This window comes from Nicotiana tabacum, chromosome 18, assembly GCF_000715075.1.
Source record: "Nicotiana tabacum cultivar K326 chromosome 18, ASM71507v2, whole genome shotgun sequence".
Lineage (NCBI taxonomy): Eukaryota > Viridiplantae > Streptophyta > Magnoliopsida > Solanales > Solanaceae > Nicotiana > Nicotiana tabacum.
The window spans coordinates 91,485,270-91,509,272 of NC_134097.1; the positions used below are offsets into that span (position 1 = coordinate 91,485,270).

The 24,003-nt window shown below is 37.2% G+C and overlaps 1 long non-coding RNA gene across 1 annotated transcript; it reads left to right on the forward strand.

Moving 5' to 3' along the window:
• The first annotated feature begins 11,057 nt into the window (after positions 1 to 11,057).
• Positions 11,058 to 20,287, forward strand: LOC107780383 (uncharacterized). The gene is made up of 3 exons (XR_012701782.1): positions 11,058 to 11,233; positions 18,487 to 18,587; positions 19,911 to 20,287. It is a non-coding gene; the product is annotated as an uncharacterized LOC107780383 (long non-coding RNA).
• The last annotated feature ends 3,716 nt before the right edge of the window (positions 20,288 to 24,003 follow it).

Consider the following 24,003-nt stretch of genomic DNA (forward strand, 5'->3'; position numbering starts at 1 on the left):
CTACTTCCAAAATATGATGTCCACAATGGGTAAATCGCTCGCTGAAGCCATCAAGATTAGCGAAATGGTTGAAAATGGGTTGAAAACGGATAGAATTCTAAGACAATCCGCCATTAGAGCTACCTCCCAAGCTATTCAGGGTGGGTCTGGAGGAGTAGCGAAAGGCAAGAAAAAGGAAGAAATATCCATGGCAGGGTCGGGTGCAAGAAAACACCGTACTCCCAGATCCCTTTTCTTAGAGAGGACCCCGCAACACTATTACCCCCACCAAGATGTAACATATGCTCCTCAGCCATACACGGTCATGAAGGCTCAATCTTATATTCGGCCACAACAACAAGCCAACCGGAACCAAGCTCCATTCTCTAGAAACCAGCCTCCTTACCAAAACCACTACAACCCCCGGTCTCCACAAAACAATTTCCACCCTCGTGAACCACCCAAGAGGCCAGATTTTACACTAATTGGCGAAACCTACTCCAGCCTATTACCAAAGCTTGTTCAAATGGGTCTGCTACAACCTGTTCCTCAAACCAGGCAAAATCCAGTATCACTCGCTTATAGAGCCGGTACCCGATGCGCTTATCACTTAGGGGAAGAAGGGCACGACACAGATGATTGCTGGACTCTGAAGAGAGCCGTGGAGAACTTGATAGAACAAAGGAAGGTAGTGTTAAGGGATAAAGATATTCCCAATGTAACTAACAACCCACTGTCGGCCTACAACAATGGGCCGGTAATTGGAATGATTTGTGAGGACAAGGAATTCGACCCAGCTTTGAAGGCCATCATTGCCATTGCTGATGTAGAAAAGAAACCAAAAGCTGCCCTGAAGCAAGACAAAGGGGAGAAAAAGAACAAAACCACCCCTCCAAAGTCAGAGAAGAAAGTTGAAGTTGAAACTGGGGCAATGCCTCCCAAAGATGTTGTTCTCTATGCCCCTCGAGGCCGCAAAGAAAAACAGATGACTTTGAGTCCTCCCAAGAGATTCGAGCTGAATAAGACAACCCAAATGTATGTGCCCAAGGGAGCTTATGTGATATGGGGGCCAATTAATCCACCAAGGCTGAGTGAGCCCGTGGTTATTGGCCGCGCATCACAAAAGCCCATGATGGATCCTACCGCTGTGTCCTTGGAACTACAACAAATCAGTGGTGACTCACAAAGGCAAAGAAATCTCGGGAGAAGTTAAAGAAAATAACCCGGCTGAAAAGTATTTCAATTTGGAAGAGGTGAACAATGCCACTAGAAAGCGCTTCCCATCTAAGAAGCCCGTGAGTGCCGAATAAGCAGAGGCCTTCTTTCGAAAGATGAAAATGGTGGATTATGAGGTGATCGACCAGCTTCGAGAATTTCCCACACAAGTCTCCTTGTTATCTCTGTTGATGAACTTCACCGAACATCAAAAGGTATTGATCAAGACCCTTAACGAAGCATATGTGCCTGTTGAGACTTCTGTAGAGCAGTTGGAGAGAATGGCTGAAAGATTTTTTGCAATCAACCAGATCTCCTTCAGCAAAAATGACTTGCCCCCAGAAGGGCCGCACATAACAAAGCCCTGCACCGACAGTCAAATGCGAAGGGTACTACGTGAAAAGGGTTATATTGGACGGAGGCTTTGGGGTAGACAATTGCCCACTCTCAACTCTGCAGCGTATGGAAATTGGTACCGAAAGAATCCGACCCAACAACGTCTGTGTACGTGCCTTCGATGCTATCAAAAGGGACACAATTGAAGAGATTGATCTAATTCTGACCATCGGCCCAGTAGACATTAAAATAACCTTCCAGGTTCTAGACATGGACACATCCTACATCTTTCTTTTGGGAAGGCCGTGAATCCGTGCAGCGGGGGCTGTACCCTCTACTATTCACCAGATGGTGAAGTTCGAGCACGAGGATCAAGAGATTGTGGTCCACGGGGAAGGTGAGAAATCAATTTATTGGGACCCATCAGTCCCGTGTCTTGAAGAAAGAGAGGGGACCGAGCACATAGTCTATCAGGCCTTTGAAATCGTGGTCGCTGATCAGTGTGAAGAATGAAAACCTTGCCCTCAACCATTCCTTTCTAATACATCAATCATGGTGGCTAAAGAAATGATTAGGCACGGCTACAAACCTAGGAAAGAGCTTGGGAAATCGTTGCAAGGAATAGATGAACCTATCACCCTGACCGCCAGTGAAAAGTTCTTTGGGGTAGGCCTCCGACCTACTCTAGCTGATGTAAAATGGGCAGATGATAGAAAGAATGATGGCTGGGTCTTGCCTCAGCTGGTGCCGCATCTGTACAGAACATTTGTCAAGCCGAAATACAATGAGGAAGAGTAAGATAAGGCCTTTACGACCGAAGAAATTGAAGAAATCTGTGGGTCAATGAGGAAGATATTGTATGAAGCCCACATGGTTCAACCAGGGGAAGGCTCAAGCACCGCTGAGGTGCTGTATATGGGACCTAATGCCAAACTACAGAATTGGAAGGCCACGCCATTCCCAATCAAGCGGGAGTCCCGGTAGACCTGTCCTGCCACTTTTTCTACATCACGAGTTATTCCAGGGTGTAACTTGGATGTTTTCTTTAGTTTCCTGTCTTTTAATTTCCAATGTAAACCCTGTTATCTTCAAATTCAATGAAATGAAATCAATATTTCATCGTTCATCTTTCTTTATTATTTCTGATTCGGTTATTTTTCTCTTTTATTTCTTCTTTTAGTTCTAATAATGCGGCTTTAAATAACATGACATGCTTGCGGACTTCATGCCCAGATCCAAACACGCTGTCTAACTGTGAAATAATGAACCAAGAACCGGAATACTATGAAGAAGAGGATTTTAGGAAAATAAATCGAGAATTGGAACAATTTGAGAATAAACCTAAGCTGAACTTAAATGATATCGAGCCGGTTAATTTGGGTAGTTCTGAAGAAATCAGGGAAACCAAGATAAGCATTCACACATATGGAAAAACCCGGGATGCATTAATCCAACTCTTGTTTAAGTTCAAAGATGTGTTTGCTTGGTCATATGATGACATGCCAGGACTATGTGTTGATTTGGTGGTTCATAAGTTGCCGACTTACCCCGACTACCCCCTTGTCCAGTAAAAGCAAATAAAGTTTAAAACTGACATCAGTGACAAGATTAAAGAAGAAGTCACGAAACAGCTGAAAACGGGGGTGATCCGAGTAGTTCGGTATACCACATGGCTAGCTAATGTAGTTCCAGTGCCAAAGAAAGACAGGAAGACCCGGGTGTGTGTGGATTACAGAGATTTAAACAAGGAAAGTCCCAAAGATAACTTCCCTTTGTCGAACATCCACATCCTTGTTGATAATTGCGCCAAACATGAGATACAGTCCTTCGTGGATTGTTACGTAGGATATCTCCAGGTGTTGATGGATGAAGAAGATGCAGAAAAGACAGCTTTTACCATACCTTGGGGTACATACTGTTATAGACTCATGCCATTTGGTCTGAAGAATGCCAGGGCAACCTACATGAGGGCCATGACTGCCATTTTTCATGATATGATGCACCAAGAGATAGAGGTATACGTGGACTATGTAATCATCAAATCCAAAACTCAGGATGACCATGTTCGGGACTTGAGAAATTTTTTTGAGCGACTATGCAAATATGATTTGAAGCTAAACCCTACCAAGTGCGTATTTGGAGTCCCAACTGGCAAACTCTTGGGTTTTATAGTCAGCCGAAGCGGCATTAAGTTAGACCCAACAAAGATAAAGTCCATTCGGGATTTGCCTCCTCCAAAAACCAAGAAGGATGTTATGAGTTGGTTGGGTAGATTGAACTACATCAGCCGGTTCATTGCCCAGTTGACCTTCATGTGTGAACCCATATTCAAGTTGTTAAAGAAAGATGCGGCGATCAAATGGACAAACGAGTGCCAAGAAGCTTTCGATAAAATCAAGGAATATCTGTCGAATCCGCCAGTGTTGGTCCCACCTGAGCCAGAGAGGCCTCTGTTCCTGTATCTGACCGTCTTGGAAAATTCTTTCGGCTATGTCCTCGATCAACATGATATGACCGGAAAGAGAGAGCAGGCCATTTACTATTTGAGCAAGAAGTTTACCAGTTATGAAGCCAAGTCACTTTACTGGAAAGAACTTGCTGCGCTTTAACTTGGGTCGCTCAGAAGCTGAGGCATTATTTGCAGTCCTACACCACTTACCTCATAATCATGTTGGATCCTTTAAAATACATATTCCAGAAGCCAATGCCCACTAGGAGGTTAGCGAAGTGGCAGATCCTGCTCACAGAATTTGACAGAGTCTACATCACTCGCACAACAATGAAAGCCCAGGCATTAGCAGATCACCTGGCTGAAAACCCAGTTGATGATGGATACCAACCTTTGAGCACTTACTTCCCGGATGAAGAGGTAAATTCAGTTGAGGCAATATCCGAAGATATTAATACTTGGAAAATGTTCTTTGATGGATCGGTAAACGCAAAAGGTGTTGGAATCGGGGCAATCTTGATCTCACCCACTGGTCAGCATTATCCAGCCACGGCCCAATTTTGGTTTTTCTGCACAAACAACACCGCCGAGTATGAAGCATGCATTATGGGTTTGAACATGGCAATTGACCAAGATATCGAAGAATTGTTAATCATGGGAGATTCAGATCTGATTATCTGACAAGCCCAAGGAGAATGGGAGACTCAAGATGTCAAACTTATTCCCAATAGGCAATATGTAGAAGATCTTAGCAAGCGGTTCAAGTCAATAGAGTTTAGATACATCCCTCGTTGTCACAATGAACTGACCGATACACTTGCTACTTTAGCCTCGATGCTGCCATACACAGGCAATGCCCATATTGATCCCTTGGAAATCCAAATCAGGGAAAGGCATGGCTACTGTAATACGGTTGAGGCAGAACCAAATATTCAGCCATGGTATCATGACATCAAAATATTTTTGAAAAACAAAGGATACCCCGAGCAAGCTAGTGGAGACCAAAAGAGAACCATTAGACGGCATGCAAGTGGTTTCTTTTTGAGTGGTGATGTCTTGTACAAAAGGACCCCGGACCTCAACTTGTTAAGATGTGTTGACGCTGAAGAAGCCAGAAGAATCATGTACGAAGTGCACGCAGAAGTGTGCGGACCTCACATGAACGGGTATGTTTTGGCAAAGAAAATCCTTCGAGCGGGTTATTACTGTTGGGCCATGGAAAAAGACTGCTTCAATTATTTTCGGAAATGTCATCAGTGTCAGGTACACGGTAATTTGATTCATGCACCTCCCACAGAACTGCATCCCATGTCAGCGCCTTGGCCATTTGTTGCTTGGGGCATGGACATCATTGGGCCAATCGAGCCAAAAGCCTCAAATGGGCATAGATTCATATTGGTCGCCATCGACTATTTCACGAAATGGGTTGAAACAATCACTCTCAAATCTGTCACCAAGAAAGTTGTGGTAGATTTCGTGCACTCCAATATTATCTGCCATTTTGGCATTCCTGCAACTATTATCACAAACAATGCTGCAAACTTGAATAGTCATTTGATGGGGGAGATATGCGAACAATTCAAGATAACGCATCAGAACTCTACTCCTTATCGGCCTAAAGCCAATGGTGTCGTCGAAGCAGCAAACAAGAACATCAAAAAGATTTTGAGAAAGATGATTCAAAGTTCCAAAAAGTGGCATGAAAAGTTGTCTTTTGCATTGTTGGGGTATCGCATTACTGTGCGCACGTCGGTCGGAGCAACCCCGTACCTTTTGGTTTATGGCACTAAAGTCGTAATACCTGCGGAAATTGAAATCCTTTCTCTCTGGATCATTGTTGAAACTGAAATTGAAGACAGTGAGTGGGTCAAAGCTCGTCTGGAACAGTTAACCCTGATTGATGAAAAGCGAATGGCCGCAGTCTGCCATGGGCAGTTTTACCAACAAAGAATGACCCGTGCTTACAACAAGAAAGTACGGCCCAGAAATTTTGAAGTGGGACAACTTGTTTTAAGGCGTATTCTTCCTCATCATCAGGAAGCAAAAGGGAAATTTGCTCCTAACTGGAAAGGCCCATACATTATCCGAAAGATATTACTAAGAGGAGCGTTATATCTGGAAGATATCGAAAGAAACGACCCCGAGGCAGCTGTGAACGCAGACGCGGTCAAAAGATACTATGTCTAGTCCTTCTGCAGCAATAGCACTATCCGATTGGGATGACGAAGGCTTTCATTCTCGCTACCCCAAACACTCCAATCCTTTTGCTAACCCTTTGAGCCGGTTACTTTTCTTTCATTACCCTCTTTAAAACTCGAAAAAAAGAAAATCAAAAACAAAGTTCCCTGAACTACGTTTGACTTGATTCCGAAAGGATACGTAGGCAGCCTCTCTCCTGGGGTTCAGTCACACCAAAACAAAAATCAAATTTTCCCCAAAAGTGAAACTTGGGTAGATGTTATAATGGTTCGATGATGATCCCGCCTGAACGATTCCAAAGTTGTAATTCGATCCAACTTTTTTTTACCCAAACCTTATTCAATCCTTCCTATCAATCGGCGAAAGGTTTTCAAAATCGAAGAACGCAGCTGTCTGGATCCGATACAATCAAGATGAGAGAAATAAAATGAGAGTCTTATTGGTGAAAACCCACGGGCACCATAAGTCGACGGTGAACAGAGAAATTAAAAATGAAAGAGTCTTGTCAGTGAAAACTCGTAAAGAGCACTATAAGGCGACAGTGAGAAGAGAAATGAGAAAGGTTGATTGGCGAAAACCCGCAAAGGGCGTTGTTGATCGAAAAGAAGAAACCCCTCACCACCATTGGTACTGAAAGAGTCCTGGCAAAGTTTCTTGGTTTTAAAACACGGGTCGTAATGGGTTTATGAGAAGTTATATAGTTGTGCAGATCATGTATCTAGTCCAAGAAGCATGTCATGTCTATTGAAGTCCGTATGCGCTCCAAATAAGTCTTTCTTTCCTCCCTGAAAGGGACACTTCTTCTTAAATTCACTTTCTTGTCCTTTATTTTATTTTTCTTTGAATCCCTTTCGGTCTAACTCTGTTCTGAAACTAATATAAAGAAAAGGTGGCAAGATTGGTCTTACCGGGTTCTGCTTAACAAAAGTCAAGTTCAAAGAAAAGTACTCAGCCTCAGCGGGTGCATCAAGTCGATCCTGACTGGCCATGATGGCCGATGCTTTGAAATCAAAGTCATTGAAAATGAAAAGAAATCAAAGTCAAAAACCCCTAGAGGCAGAATAAGGTGAAAAAACCAAAGCCCCACGTGGTTGAACCGTCATATGGAAAGTTTAGAAATTTGAGTTCCTCAGTTTTAGGAGAGAGATGTGCAACCAAAATGGAAAAAGAAATGTGCAAGCGCTAGAAATAGCTTTGCAACAATAATCAACCCAAAAGGGAAGTCTCCTCCAAATTCTTTTCAACATTTTTTTTTACTAAAAAAATGAATTGAACTGAAAGAAAATAAATAAGAAGAAAATAAAAAAAAGGTTAGTTTAGAAGCCCCAATATCAATCTTTTACCTTTTTGCCAACATTAGGGATCCAATCCCTAAGTTGAGATTTTTAGACATAGGGCCTCCACTCCCTAGTCGCCTTTTGCCAACATTAGGCTCCAATCCCTAAGTTGAGATTTTTAGACATAGGGTCTGCATTTCCTAGTCGCCTTTTGCCGACATTAGGGCTCCAATCCCTGAATTGAGATTTTTAGACATAGGGCTTCCATTCCCTAGTCGCTTTGTTGCCAATATTAGGGCTCCAATTCCTAAGTTGAAATTTTTATACATAGGGCATCCATTCCCTAGTCGCCTTTTTGCCAAACTTAGGGCTCCAATCCTTGAGTTGAGATTTTTAGACATAGGGCCTCCATTCCCTAGTCGCCTTGTTGCCAATATTAGGGCTACAATCCCTAAGTTGAGATTTTTAGACATAGGGCATCCATTCCCTAGTCGCCTTTTTGCCAACATTACAGCTCAATCCCTAAGTTGAGATTTAAGACATAGGGCCTCTATTCCCTAGTCGCCTTTTTGCCAACATTAGGGTTCCAATCCCCGAGTTGAGATTTTTAGACATAGGTCCTCCATTCCTTAGTTGCCTTTTGCCAACATTAGGGCTCCAATCCCTAAGTTAAGATTTTTAGACATAGGGCCTCCATTCCCTAGTCGCCTTTTGCCAACATTATGGCTCCAATCCCTAAGTTGAGATTTTAGACATAGGGCCTCCATTCCCTAGTCGCCTTGTTGCCAACATTAGGGCTCCAATCCCTAAGTTGAGATTTTTATACATAGGGCCTCAATTAGTTGCCTTTTGCCAACATTAGGGCTCCAATCCCTTAGTTGAGATTTTTAGACATAGGGCCTCCATTCCCTAGTCGCCTTGTTACCAATATTAGGGCTACAATCCCTAAGTTGAGATTTTTAGACATAGGGCATCCATTCCCTAGTCGCCTTGTTGCCAACATTAGGGCTTCAATCCCTGAGTTGAGATTTTTAGACATAGGGTCTCCATTCCCTAGTAGCCTTATTGCCAATATTAGGGCTCCAATCCCTAAGTTGAGATTTTAGACATAGGGCCTCCATTCCCTAGTCGACTTTTTGCCAACCTAGGGTCTTCTACCCCTAGTTGAGATTTTTAGACATAGGGCCTCCATTCCCTAGTCGTCTTTTGCCAACATTAGGGCTCCAATTTCTAAGTTGAGATTTTAGACATAGGGCCTCCATTCCCTAGTCGCCTTTTTGTCAACCTAGGGTCTCCAACCCCTAATTGAGATTTTTAGACATAGGACTTCCATTCCCTAGTCACCTTTTGCCAACATTAGGGCTCCAATCCTTAAGTTGAGATTTTAGACATAGGGCCTCCATTCCATAGTCGCCTTTTTGCCAACCTAGGGTCTCCAACCCCTAGTTGAGATTTTTAGACATAGAGCCTAGTTGATATTTTCTAACATAGGGCCTCCATTCCCTAGTCGCTTTTTGCCAACATAGGGCTTTAATCCCTAGTTGTGATTATTTTTAGACATATGGTCTCCATCCCCTAGTCGTCTTTTGACAACATAGGGTCACCAATCCCTAGTTGAGATTATTTTTAGACATAGGGTCTCCATCCCCTAGTCGCCTTTTGCCAACGTAGGGTCTCCACTCCCTAGTTGAGATTATTTTTAGACATAGGGTCTCAATCCCCTAGTCGCCTTCCAACACGGGGTCTCCACTCCCTGTTTAAGTTTTTATAGATATAGGACTCCACTCCCTAATCTATTTCTCATAAAGATACACGATCCTTGTTTTATTGCTTTCAATAGAGAAATAGTGTAGGGTTTGTTACAATAACTCACGAAATTTTCCTCGTGAAAACTGGGGTAGAAAAATTTCGTTCGTTTGTTTGTTTTTGGTGTCTGAGAAGGTTTTACCTCGAGGCACAGGGTTCAAGATGACCAAAAGAATGAGTCTCAATCCAAAACAAAGAAAAGAAGAAAAAGAACAAAAAAGAAGAAGAAGTGAACTCAAGGTGTGGAAGCGGATAAAGATGCGAGTTGCTCAAGATATGATTGAAGTTAGAAGCTTCGCATGTCCTGCCTTGATCCGAAAATCAGAAGAAGAAAGAACCAGCACCTACAGCTGTTGAGCATCGAGATTCAGATCAGAGTCTGCATGAAGAACCAGCCAAGACTTAAGATCAAGCTTCAGAAGACTCATAGATAGGAATCTTTTAACTCGTAGCTGATAAGCTTAGTTAGTCTTTTTTGATTTTGATGTAATTACAGGACCACGGATCGGAGCCTCGACGGGACCTCACTCGACTCTCGAACTCATCACTCCATCATTTTTTCTTGAACTACACGCGAACCTGATTCCCTTATAACCCGGGATATGTAGGCTGTCCAAAACCAAGACTCAGTTGCACCCTTTCTCTTTTCTTTTATCCTTATTTCTTCTCTTTTGAATAAAGATATGTCCAAAAATAAGTCACATGGCTCACCTTAACTTTGCTTGAAAACTTTTCATGTTTCCAAGCAAAGAGGGGCAGCTGTGAGCACCTAATTTTTGACAATATTTAATTTTTTTTGTCGCTTCTTCTATGTAAATATATTAGGGGGTTTTAACCTACAATTTTTAGCTTTGTTACACTTTTTATTATAAGTTAAAAATACAAAATTTTAGAAGGTGAATTATTACTATTAATATTAATTTTTTTATTTTTTTATTTTTAAATAATAAAAAAATCCAAAAATTTTTTTTTTTAATTTTAATGAGAAAAAATAAGAAAAAAGGAAGTATGGAATTAAAAAAAATAAAAGTAAAAGTAGGTGGAATTCTCTTTTAAAAAGTAAAAGAAAGTGGAAAATTAAAAAAATAAAAGTAAAGTTTTGTGGAAATTTAAAAAAATTAAAAAGTAAAAGAAAGTTGGAATTATAAAATAAATATAAAGGTAGCTGAAAATTAAAAAAATTTAAAGTAAAATAAAGAAAAATTTTTAAAAAAGAAAAGCAAAAGAAAGTGGATTATTTTTTAAGAAAAGTAAAATAAGTGGAATTCTCTTTTAAAAAAGTAAAAAAAGTGGAATTTTAAATAAGATAAAAGTAATTAAAGTTGCAATTTTAAAAATAAAGTAAATAAAGGTGGGAATTCTTTTTATAAAAAAAGAAAAGCAAAATGTAAGTGGGATTTCTTTTAAATAAAAAATAATAAAATATTTTAAAAAAATCTGAAAATTTTCGAAAATTCTCCTATAAATAGAAGAGATATTGTAACACCCCAATTTTTTTTACAATATTTGCATTCTTGATTGAGCATTTTTATAACGAGGAAATATTTTACTTTGCACTTCCTAAATATAGAATGATCAATATATGAAAATTTCTTACTTTAGGTTGTGTTAATATTGGCAATGAAGTTCCATGGTGTTGCTATATGTAACACTTAATATTATTTTGACGAGTTGTTAGTAAATATAGTATATAATTAAGTTTGGGTTTCTAACCTTTTGTATTTATCTAAGAATATTTAGTAGTTGGGGAACCATTTTATTTCATATTTGTCCATAAACTCCCTATTCTTCTACTCCTCAAAAACAAAGAAGAATAACTATCTACCTCTCTCTCTTTCTATCTCTATCTCTATCTCTCTCTCTCTCTCCTCCGTAGGAACAAGAAGCTGAAGTTTCATAAAAAAAAACCATGGATTTCTACTAAATCAACGCACAAAATTCGTTTTTGGTGAAGATCAAGTTGCTCCTCTTGGTAAGTTTCTAAACTCGTTTTTATACTAGACACCTACTAGTATTTTCTACATATCTTTTTGTACAGAGCTCTGATTTAAGTAATCCAGGACCTTCTGGAAAGGTATTTCATAAATCTATAATTTTTATGAAGGAACCAAAATCTAATTTTGTTGGTATTTATCTGAAAAAGGATCAGAAAGTACAGGGAAGGTGCTGTCCAGATTTCCAGTTTTAGAAATACTCCATGTACTGTTGTTAGTAATTTTAGCATAACGTTTTGTTCAAAATTGATATGGAGGTGATTCAAGATGTTATGAAACGGTAAGACATAGATCTACAACTTTTGTGAAGACCAGAAAGTCTAGTTTGTCCGTGTAGATCTTCAAAACGGAGTCACAACTCGGAATAGTGATACTGTCCAGAATTTCTGTTTCAAACGTTTTTGGGTAATTTTCACCAATATCATGTTTAGTTGACTTGTTAAATCACTGAACTTATTTATATATTTGATTATGTATTTAAGGTATATAAACCCTTGAAAAAAAATCAAAGGGGAAGTGTTTGAGGAAGTGGACAGATTTGGTTTGTTTACGGCGTAGACGATTCGAACGTCCCCAAGTTGTGATTGAACTGTTTGGTGGTAAAACACCAAGGTTTGTGTATAAACTTGTACTCTTTTTGCTTGCTGGAAATATGTTGAAATAACCTGATATTTTATTTTTCTGTCTTCGAATTATATTGTTATATTCGTATTATACCAAGTCTTGTAAGAATTTGCTAAATCGCTCATTCGTACGGATTGTTTGATCATTTTGCATTCTTGTTGGGACTTTGTCCTTCTTGTGGCAGTGACTTGGTCACTCACTTGGCATGCCTCTTGATTCGGATCTTTTGCCATCTTGACTTTGGATTTGTAGTTCGTCTTGAATTATGGAACTTGTCCGTGTTAAGTACGAACTAGGAAGCCATTTTTAATATGGTTCTTGATTCTCTTGTCTATTGGGTTTTGACCCTACTTGATTTGGGGCTTCGGTCCATCTTGATGTCTGATTATGCTTAGTGTGATGACATGACGTACATATTGGGCGGGAAAAAAAAGGATATTTGGTATACTCTCTTAGTTTGATAGTATACACTTTCTAGACTCTTGAACATTGTTATTGATATTTGGAAACACTTCAAAGTTTGATATTGATATGTTTGATATATTTGTTCACTTGTTTTAAATTACGTTAAATTGAGCTAACTATGACTGAAAAGGGGAAATTGGAGAATTTAATGACTCCAAGCCTAAAGTTTATACACCACTAAGCTTTATGCTTAGCGATAGTTATTTTCTATCGTAGGAAATGTTCGAGATGAAATCTGAAGATGGTCAGGGTGAAGTAGTCTTTTTGGGAGAATTTATGGAGATCACATTTGCATATGCACCTTGGTTTGCATAGTTTTGGGACATGTACATGATATACAGGATATATATATGTCACACTTATGTTATTTGGAGGCTTGTTGGATTTTAAAGGCTTGTTGGATTTTAAAGACCAAAATCTTGTAGCTTGAATTTGTAACCTATTTTATTGTATTAGGGTGTTTTAATAACTCAAGTCTTGTAATATGCTGAATTTACACTTTGTTTTGTAAATATGTAAAAAAGGAGAAAACTAGTTTCCTTTGTTTTTTTATATATACCCGATAGTTTGGAATTTATGTACAATATAAACTTGTAGTGATTTTGAATGATTGTATAAGTCTGTTAGGAAGTTGCTTTAATTTGTTGATTAATCCAGAAGGGTTATATCACCATATGTTAATATTTTGACATTGTATTTCATTTAAAATAGAATTATGGTGTATTTCCAAAAAAAAGAATATATATATTGCACTTTGAACCTTTTCGCATGGGCCTACTTCCGCTACTAAAATTATTCTAAATATTTTTATTAATATCTCTTTTAATATTTTGTAAGTAGGAAATTAGATTTGTTTTCCTAAGTAGTACCCTCCCAAAGGGGTTGCTACAAGTTTTGGTATGAGAGCCACGGTTTGTGATTCTAGGATTTGTTTTGTTGTGATAGTATCTAGTATTTGTTGTTATTTTCTTTCTTTAAAATTACTTGGAGTTTATAAATTTTTGCATACTTGTTTAATTCAATTTATTGTATTTTGTATGCATATGCATCATGTACATGTCCCTAGTGCAGTGTAATCTTATCTTTTATAAGATTTTTAATATGGTCTCTTCTTCGAATAGAGCTGTTGAATCCGTTGATGAAAGTCATGCCCAGTATAATGCCATGCCTCACCTTCAGGGAGGAAATGAGGAACCCTTGTCTGACCTAAATCATCCTCGTGTTAGTGGAAATGAAATGGACAGTAATCCAAGAGCAATGAATCATAATACTCCATTTATGACTCCCTCATTCCAGCAGATAGCTGAATTCTTTCGTCACTTAGCTGGGACAATGTCAGAACCTAGTGAAATGAATTTTGAGAAGATGAGAAAAATGGGCGGAGTTGAATTTGAAGGCACTACAGATCCCACGGTAGCTGAACAATGGCTCGAGCGCATGGAGAGGGTCTTTGAACAACTGGAGTGTACTAATGCTGCCAAATTTAAGTATGTTATCTCTCTTTTACAAAAAGATGCCTATGATTGGTGGGTAAGTGTGCCAAATGCAAAAGCGAAACCTCCGGTGCTGACTTGGGATGACTTTGTGAAATCATTTCGTGCAAAATATGTTCCCCCTGTCTATTGTGATGCTAAAAAGGAAGAGTTTATGAATTTAAGACAAGGGAGTATGTCTATTGCAGAGTATCAACAAAACTTTCTCAGGCTTTCTCGTTATGCTAAAGGTATTATTGATGGTGAAAGAGACAAGTGCAGAAGATTTGAAGAAGGTTTGAATGGTTACATTCGAAAATCAGTGGCAATCTTACAACTTGATGATTTTTCCAAGCTGATTTCAGCTGCACTTACTTGGGAAAGAATTGACAAGGAAGAAGCTAGTAGGAGAGAAAACAAGTTTAGGAAGGGTAATTCAGAATATGGCGGTCCATCCAAAAAGGGAAAGTTTGACTATTCCAAGACCGAGAGTACACATAAATCATTACATCATAAGCAGAATAAGTCAAATTTTTCTACTGCCAGTACTCCAAGTTATGGCCAAGGCAAAACTCATACACCTACTTGTGCACAGTGCGGGAAGAATCATTATGGTGCATGTAGACGAGCTTCTGGTGCTTGTTTTAATTGTGGAAGTATGGATCATAAAGTGAAGGATTGTCCTAATCCTAATCCTCTTTCTTATACACATACAGAAGGATCAGTTCAAAAGCCCATCACTACTCATTCTCAAGCTAATAGTAGTGATAAACCTCAAAATATGCAAGCAACGAGCTAGAGTGTAGCTAATCAGGCTGGTGGGTCGAGAGCTGCTGCACGAGTTTATGCTATGAGACAGAAGAATGACCAGGATGGCCCAGACGTGGTTGTTGGTAAATTTCACTTATTTGGCATATCTGTTGTTACACTATTTGATCCTGGATCTTCGTACTCTTATGTTTGCTCATCACTTGCATTTCCTGATACCGTTAAATCTGGGAGACTTGACTTTAATGTGCTGGTCACGAGTCCATTAGGTCATCAGGCTATTATTAACAGGATTTACCGAGATTGTCCATTCATGATTGTGCCCTTCCAAGACTATGATGTTATTGTTGGCATGGATTGGCTCCATAGGCACCATGCAGTGGTTGATTGTAGGTTGAAGCAAGTGACATTTAGAACTCCTGCACATTCACACATAGTAGTTCAAGGAGAAAGATCATTGACATCTAATATTATTTCAGCGGTCTTGGCAAGGAAGATGATTTGTCAAGGTTGTGATGCCTATCTTGCTCATATAGTCGATACACGATTGGGGAGTCCAAGTCTTAAGGACATACCAACTGTGTGCGACTTTCCTGATGTATTTCCTGATGATCTTCCTGGGTTGCCTCCAGAAAGGGAGATTGAATTTCCTATAGATCTTGTCCCTGGAACTACTCCTATTTCTATCGCTCCTTATAGAATGGCTCCAGCTGAATTAAAAGAGTTGAAGGCTCAATTGCAAGAACTTCTTGAGAAAGGTTTCATCCGTCCCAGTATTTCACCTTGGGGAGCTCCTGTTTTATTTGTGAAAAAGAAAGATGACACTCTTAGGCTTTGTATTGATTACCGACAGCTGAACAAGGTAACAATCAAGAACAAATACCCACTGCCTAGAATCGATGACTTGTTTGACCAACTGAAGGGTGCCAGCTTATTCTCAAAAATTGACTTGAGGTCTGGATATTATCAGTTGCGTGTGAGGGAGCAAGATGTTCCTAAAACTGCTTTTAGGACCAGGTATGGCCATTATGAATTTTTGGTAATGCCATTTGGTTTAACAAATGCTCCTGCTGCATTTATGGATCTAATGAACCGTGTATTCAAGCCTTATCTCTATCAATTTGTGGTGGTGTTTATTGATGACATTTTAGTCTATTCCAAGAATAGAGAAGATCATGATAAGCATATCTGAATTGTCATGCAAATTCTGAAAGAGAGACAACTCTACACGAAGCTTTCCAAATGTGAATTCTGACTGAATGAAGTGGCTTTTTTAGGGCACATTGTATCATCTGAAGGTGTGAAGGTTGATCCTAGTATCAAGCTATTGTTGATTGGAAACTCCCTAAAACTCCAACTAAGATAAGAAGTTTCTTGGGATTGGCAGGATATTACAGAAGGTTTGTGAAGGGCTTCTCTATTATAGCTTCTCCCTTGACCAAAATTTTGGGGAAAGACGCCAAATTTGTATGGGATGACAAGTGTCAAGAGAGCTTTGAAAAGCTCAAATCCTTATTGATACAAGCTCCAATACTTTCTTTGCCAGCTGAAGGAAAAGATTATGTGGTATACAGTGATGCATCTCATTGTGGCTTGGGTTTTGATGCAAGAAGGGAAAGTAATTGCTTATGCCTCTCGAAAGTTGAAATCACATGAGTTGAATTATCCCACTCACGATCTTGAACTTGCTGCCATTGTTTTTGCCTTAAAATTTTGGAGGCATTACTTATACGGAGAGAAGTGTGGCATATTCACTGATCACAAGAGTTTGAAGTACTTGGGTATACAAAAATAGTTAAACTTGCGACAACGTAGATGGCTTGAACTCATCAAAGATTATGATTGCACGATTGATTATCATCCTGGTAAAGCCAATGTGGTTGCAGATGCGTTGAGTCGTAATTCCCTTGTAAGTTTAACTCTAAGTACATTGCCTTTGCTTCTTGAATTAAGAGCCATGAATGTTTGTCTTTCATTTAATTCTAATGGTTCTATCATTGCTAATTTGCAAGTCAAGCCAATCTTACTTGAGCAAGTCCAAGAAGCATAGAAGTTAGATGAGAAGCTTGTGAAACGGGTTGAAGAAGTCCAAAATGGAAGAGAATCAAATTTTTCATTAAGGAAAGATAGTACCTTATTTTATAAAAATAGGTTGTGTGTTCCTAATGATGATGAATTGAGAAAGCAGATCTTAATTGAAGCACATAGTTCACCTTATGCAATGCATCCTGGAGGTACTAAAATGTATCGGACCATTAAGGAGCACTATTGGTGGAGTGGTATGAAGAAAGACATTGCAGAGTTCATTTCTAAATGCTTGATATGTCAACAAATAAAAGCCGAACATCAAGTCCCAACTGGTCTACTGCAACCTTTGTCAATACTTGAATGGAAATGGGAAAGGATAACGATGGACTTTGTTTCTGGACTTCCACACACTCAAAAAAATCATGATGCAATTTGGGTCATTGTAGATAGACTAACTAAGAGTGCTCATTTCTTAGCAATCATAATGGACTACTCACTTGAACGTTTAGCAGAATTGTACATTAAAGAGATTGTGAAGCTGCATGGAATCCCTGTTTCTATTGTGTCTGATAGAGATCCGAGGTTTACATCTAGATTTTGGTCTAGCTTGCAAGAAGCTTTGGGTTCCAGGTTGAATTTTAGTACCGCTTTCCATCCACAAACCGACGGCCAGTCTGAAAGGGTGATACAAATCTTGGAGGATATGCTTCGAGCCTGCATTATTGAGTTTAAGGGTAGTTGGGACAAACACTTAGCCCTAATAGAATTTGCTTACAATAATAGCTACCAATCAAGTATAGGCATGCCTCCTTATGAAGCTTTATATGGGAGAAAATGTAGAACGCCTCTTTGTTGGAATGAGGTTGGTGAAAGAAAATTTGTGGGTCTTGAGATTGTGCAACAAACTGAAGATAAGGTAAAAATCATCAAGGATCGTTTGAAAATTTCTTCAGACAGACAAAAGTCCTATGCTGATCTTAAAAGGTGTGAAATTGAGCATCAGGTGGGCGATAAGGTATTTTTAAAGGTTTCTCCATGGAAGAAGATTATGAGATTTGGCCAAAAAGGTAAACTTAGTCCTCGATTCATTGGACCTTATGAAATACTCGAAAGAATTGGTCTGGTTGCATATAAGCTAGCTTTGCCACCTGAATTAGGTAAGATCCACAACGTCTTTCATGTTTCTATGCTTCGAAAATACCGCTCAGATCCATCTCATATTCTTCCTATTGAGTCTATTGAGGTTAATCCTGATTTGACATATGAAGAAGAACCAATCCAAATCTTAGCGCATGAGATAAAAGAGCTTAGAAATAAGAGAATCCCATTAGTAAAGGTTCTTTGGAGAAATCATTCAGGCAAAGAAGCCACCTGGGAGCGAGAAGAGGATATGCGAGTTCAATATCCACATTTGTTTCGGGACTAGTACAAGGTAAATTTCGAGACGAATTTTTTTTTAAGGGAGAGAGAGTTGTAACACCCCAAATTTTTTTACAATATTTGCATTCTTGATTGAGCATTTTTTATAACGAGGAAATATTTTACTTTGCACTTCCTAAATATAGAATAGTCAATATATGAAAATTTATTACTTTAGGTTGTGTTAATATTGGCAATGAAGTTCCATGGTGTTGCTATATGTAACACTTAATATTATTTTGACGAGTTGTTAGTAAATATAGTATATAATTAAGTTTTGGGTTTCCAACCTTTTGTATTTATCTAAGAATATTTAGTAGTTGGGGAACCATTTTATTTCATATCTGTCCATAAAATCCCTATTCTTTTACTCCTCAGAAACAAAGAAGAATAACTATCTACCTCTCTCTCTTTCTATCTCTATCTCTCTATATCTCTCTCTCTCTCCTCCATAGGAACAAGAAGCTGAAGTTTCATCAAAAAAAAAAAACTCATGGATTTCTACTAAATCAACGCACAAAATTCGTTTTTGGTGAAGATCAAGTTGCTCCTCTTGGTAAGTTTCTAAATTCGTTTTTATACTAGACACCTACTAGTATGTTTTACATATCTTTTTGTACAGAGCTCCGATTTAAGTGATCCAGGACTTTCTAGAAAGGTATTTCATAAATCTATAATTTTTATGAAGGAACCAAAATCTAGTTTTGTTGGTATTTACCTGAAAAAGGATCAGAAAATACAGGGCAGGTGCTATCCAGATTTCCAGTTTTAGAAATACTCCATGTACTGTTGTTAGTAATTTTAGCATAACTTTTTGTTCAAAATTGATATGGAGGTTATTCAAGATGTTCTAAAAGACATAGATCTACAACTTTTGTGAAGATCAGAAAGTCTAGTTTGTCAGTGTAGATCTTCAAAACTGAGTCACAACTCGGAACAGTGATACTGTCCAGAATTTCTGTTTCAAACGTTTTTGGGTAATTTTCACCAATATCATGTTTAGTTGACTTGTTAAATCACTGAACTTATTTAGATATTTGATTATGTATTTAAGGTATATAAACCCTTGAAAAAAATCAAAGGGGAAGTGTTTGAGGAAGTGGACAGATTTGGTTTGTTTACGGCGTAGACGATTCGAACGTCCCCAAGTTGTGATTGAACTGTTTTGTGGTAAAACACCAAGGTTTGTGTATAAACTTGTACTCTTTTTGCTTGCTGGAAATATGTTGAAATAACCTGATATTTTATTTTTCTTGTCTTCGAATTATATTGTTATATTCGTATTATATCAAGTCTTGTAAGAATTTGCTAAATCGCCCATTCGTACGGATTGTTTGATCATTTTGCATTCTTGTTGGGACTTTGTCCTTCTTGTGGCAGTGACTTGGTCACTCACTTGGCATGCCTCTTGATTCGGATCTTTTGCCATCTTGACTTTGGATTTGTAGTTCGTCTTGAATTATGAAACTTGTCCGTGTTAAGTACGAACTAGGAAGCCATTTTTAATATGGTTCTTGATTCTCTTGTCTATTGGGTTTTGACCCTACTTGATTTGGGGCTTCGGTCCATCTTGATATCTGATTATGCTTAGTGTGATGACATGACGTACATATTGGGCGGAAAAAAAAATTGGATATTTGGTATACTCTCTTAGCTTGATAGTATACACTTTCTAGACTCTTGAACATTGTTATTGATATTTGGAAACACTTCAAAGTTTGATATTGATATGTTTGATATATTTGTTCACTTGTTTTAAATTACGTTAAATTGAGCTAACTATGACTGAAAAGGGGAAATTGGAGAATTTAATGACTCCAAGCCTAAAGTTTATACACCACTAAGCTTTATGCTTAGCGATAGTTGTTTTCTATCGTAGGAAATGTTCATGATGAAATCTGAAGATGGCCAGGGTGAAGTAGTCTCTTTGGGAGAATTTATGGAGATCACATTTGCATATGCACCTTGATTTGCATAGTTTTGGGACATGTACATGATATACAGTATATATACATATATATATATATATATATATATATATATATATATATATATATATATATATATATATATATATATATATGTCACACTTATGTTATTTGGAGGCTTGTTGGATTTTAAAGACCAAAATCTTGTAGCTTGAATTTGTAACCTATTTTATTGTATTAGGGTGTTTTAATAACTCAAGTCTTGTAATATGCTGAATTTACACTTTGTTTTGTAAATATGTAGAAAAGGAGAAAACTAGTTTCCTTTGTTTTTTTATATATACCCGATAGTTTGGAATTTATGTACAATATAAACTTGTAGTGATTTTGAATGATTGTATAAGTCTGTTAGGAAGTTGCTTTAATTTGTTGATTAATCCAGAAGGGTTATATCACCATATGTTAATATTTTGACATTGTATTTCATTTAAAATAGAATTATGGTGTATTTCCAAAAAAAGAAATATATATTGCACTTTGAACCTTTTCGCATGGGCCTACTTCCGCTACTAAAATTATTCTAAATATTTTTATTAATATCTCTTTTAATATTTTGTAAGTAGGAAATTAGATTTGTTTTCCTAAGTAGTACCCTCCCAATGGGGTTGCTACAGAAATATTTGAAGAAAAAATGTGGGGAGAGTAGAGAGAATTGAGAGAAAACATATTTTCTTCTTCTATGCAAAAATAGAATTTCTACTATTTTCATTCTTTCTACCTATTTCTTTAAAAAAAAAAGTATAGCCATACATTACCTTGTTTAAGACATAAAAAAATACCTCAAAAACAGGAGCTAAATCACACCAAAAATCAAATCCAAAAGCTTCAAACTCAATTTAAAAGATATCCCAAAATACTAGCCCGAAGAGGTCGAAGTCGAGTTCGGTTCGAAAGGTTTCCGCTCGTTGCCTCTGATTGTGGTTCGTTTGCACATTAAATTTGATGGTTTTTGCTCCATATGTATTGAATAAGATCTTCATCTATAAATGGTTCATTCTTTTCTTAACCAATGTTTCCATTATTTTTCTTTCACCAGATTTCCTTTTGATTTGTATATTATATTTTGTTTATCTACCAACTTGAAAGATATGAACAAAAAATGAAGGAAGAGCATAAAAAAAATAGAATTCGTGAGAGACAGAATGAGTTTCTTCAATGAGATTGTAGTTCATAGGGAAAGATAGGAAGATGTATTCAAAATAGAGAGAGAACGATGTAATAGCTTGGATCCAAATTAAAGGATGTTAAGTGAATAGCAAATTTGATACCGACATGGATGATTAGGTCCATAATAACTCAAATCTTATATTTCTCCAATAATAATTTCATATTCATAAATCATGACCTTACAATAATCTCAAAATAGTTTTAGGAAGAAACATAATCATGAACATTTGTAGTTTGCTTTAAATTGAATACAATCCTTTTAGAATAATCGAGGCGCGTCATGCCAAATAAAATATCAAAACTCATGGCCCTCATTTAATTAATTTTAATCCTTAGAAATCGAGACGTGCCATTTAGTTGATTTTTTCATAGCTCTCGCAAACTTGAAAGTGCGTAGTTGCTTTAGGCGCGCTATTTTTAAAAATTAATTTCCTAAACTCGGGTGTGCATTTCATGTGACCCAAATCCAAACCTCAACAACGTTAGATAAAATGTGTCGTGGACCGAGGGTACATTTCATGTGACGTAGTTCAAGACGTGTTTTAGATGATGTTGATTTTTCCTAAAATTAATTAAAAGCGGCTAATAAGTCAAAAGAATATACCATAGGTTGAAACATGTTTTAAAATCAGATAATAGGCCAATTGTAATAGTTTAAGCGACCGTGCTAGAACCACGAAATCCGGGAATGCCTAACACTTTCTCCCGGGTTAACAGAATTCCTTACTCAAAATTTCTGGTTCGTAGACTTCAAAAGGAAAGTCGATTTTTTCTCGATTTAGGATTTAAAATAAACCAGTGACTTGGGACACCAATTAAAATATTCAAAGTGGCGATTCTGAAAAAATTAAATTAAATAATCTCATTTCAAATAATGTCACTTTAATTAGAAAAATTCTCTTACACCCCTCAGGCGGGTAAAAAGGAGGTGTGACAGAGTGAACCAACTATACATTCCTAAACATTCATAAGCTATATATACTTCGTGATAAAGAAAATCTCATAAGTAAAAATCATCAACATTTGACTTAATAGCCTAAAATTATTTATAACTTTTTATACTCAATACATAAAGTACAAATGATGCCATTCTGAATATAAATATATAATCCAGAGTATGTATAGAGCTTCGAATTGACTGAATAATTATATAAAAGAGACTAGTATAACGATACCCACTGAAATAATAACGAGTTCATCCTAAATTTCTAGAAGAGTCAAATCCCAAATTCTTATTTAAATGTTCAATCTCAATTATAAATGGAAAGCATGGATGTTATCAAGCAAGATTAAGTACATCCGCATCGTACTCAAAAAGTATTATTGACTCCCTAAATTAATACGGTGATAAGACTTTAAAATATATCATGCAATTGATGTGCAATTCAAACCAAGTAGGCATTTCATAAATCTTGAAAACATTTAAAGACTTGAAACATTTTTAAAAAATTAAACATGTGGTCTTAGCCTTTTTTCATAATATAACATGTATCATAACTTTAATGGGTGCGCACTTATAGAGATTGATATAAATTCAATTCACTATATGTACAGTATGAAGTCTAATATGGGTACAAAATAAATCGGATAAGTCATTTCACGATCGTCCCGTATGAATCAGCATTGTAAAAAAATCTTAATATCCACCCCCTTTAATACACGGGTTATAACCCTCATAATATAATTTGTTTCGAGCCAAACCAATAGTCACGACCATCTTTGCACGACACATATAGTTTTTAGGCATCAGAACCTACCTTCTTAGTTACCTAAGGATACTCCCAAAATATAATAATTTATAAATTTTCACATAACTTAATATAAGATGTCAAGAATTTCTTTTCCTAGTACAGAAACATTGTATAAGTTATGTAATAATTAATTTTCTCATGCATTTATCTAAATATAATTTCTTTTTATGCGAAAGTTTAAGTTGAGATTATTGTTTCAAATTTTCAACCAAATGTTCCCTAAATAAATTATGAAATAAGTAATCAATTTTCAGATCTGCGACTCTCCTTTCCTACGTTTTAAATAGGTAGCTTTCTTATGAGTTAAACTAAAACAATTGTTAAATGTAAATCCAGAAGTAATTTTATTTTGATTTTTATAAGTTGCTAATGCTTTGGTCAAATCCGAGATTAACCAATGTTAGCAAAAAATAAAAACACAAAAAACTTCGTAATATGACAAGGCAATTATTTTATTTGAGACTTGGGTCGTGTTAACAATCATGACTAGTAAGTGTAACCCCTTATACTGGTTCTAAGCTAGTCTAATACTCTCTTGAAAATACGAAAATCTTCTATGTGGTGAAATGTATATTATACGCCCTATTACGTGTCTAATGCCAAATTATATTTCTTCCACTTTTTTTTCTTTTCACCCGTCTTTCATATTAATTGCTTCTTTCCTCTCTGTCCTACACCTAAAGTAGCGAATGATGGCTTGAACAAAAATATTTCTTCGACAAACTTTTTATGATCTTTCAGAAAAAACCTTCAATTTCCTCACACCTCAAATCATGGACATAGAAGACACTGTGAAAGTCAGTGTCTGTTAAACTACTCGGACACTACTCTCTTGCCGAAAACTCTTATCCGCGCACGACTACTTCAATCTTGACCATTAAAACGTTATCCATTACTTAGCATATTCAACGATCTTCACTACCAAAAACAATCTCTTTATGGATCTTGATGTTTGGCCAAAATAATATAGTTTTAGTATATTACTCTCCTCATATTTTGATGGTTTAGTGACTAATTGTGCGATATTTGAGCTAAATTGTGTTGTTTTATGTGTAGTAACATCGGG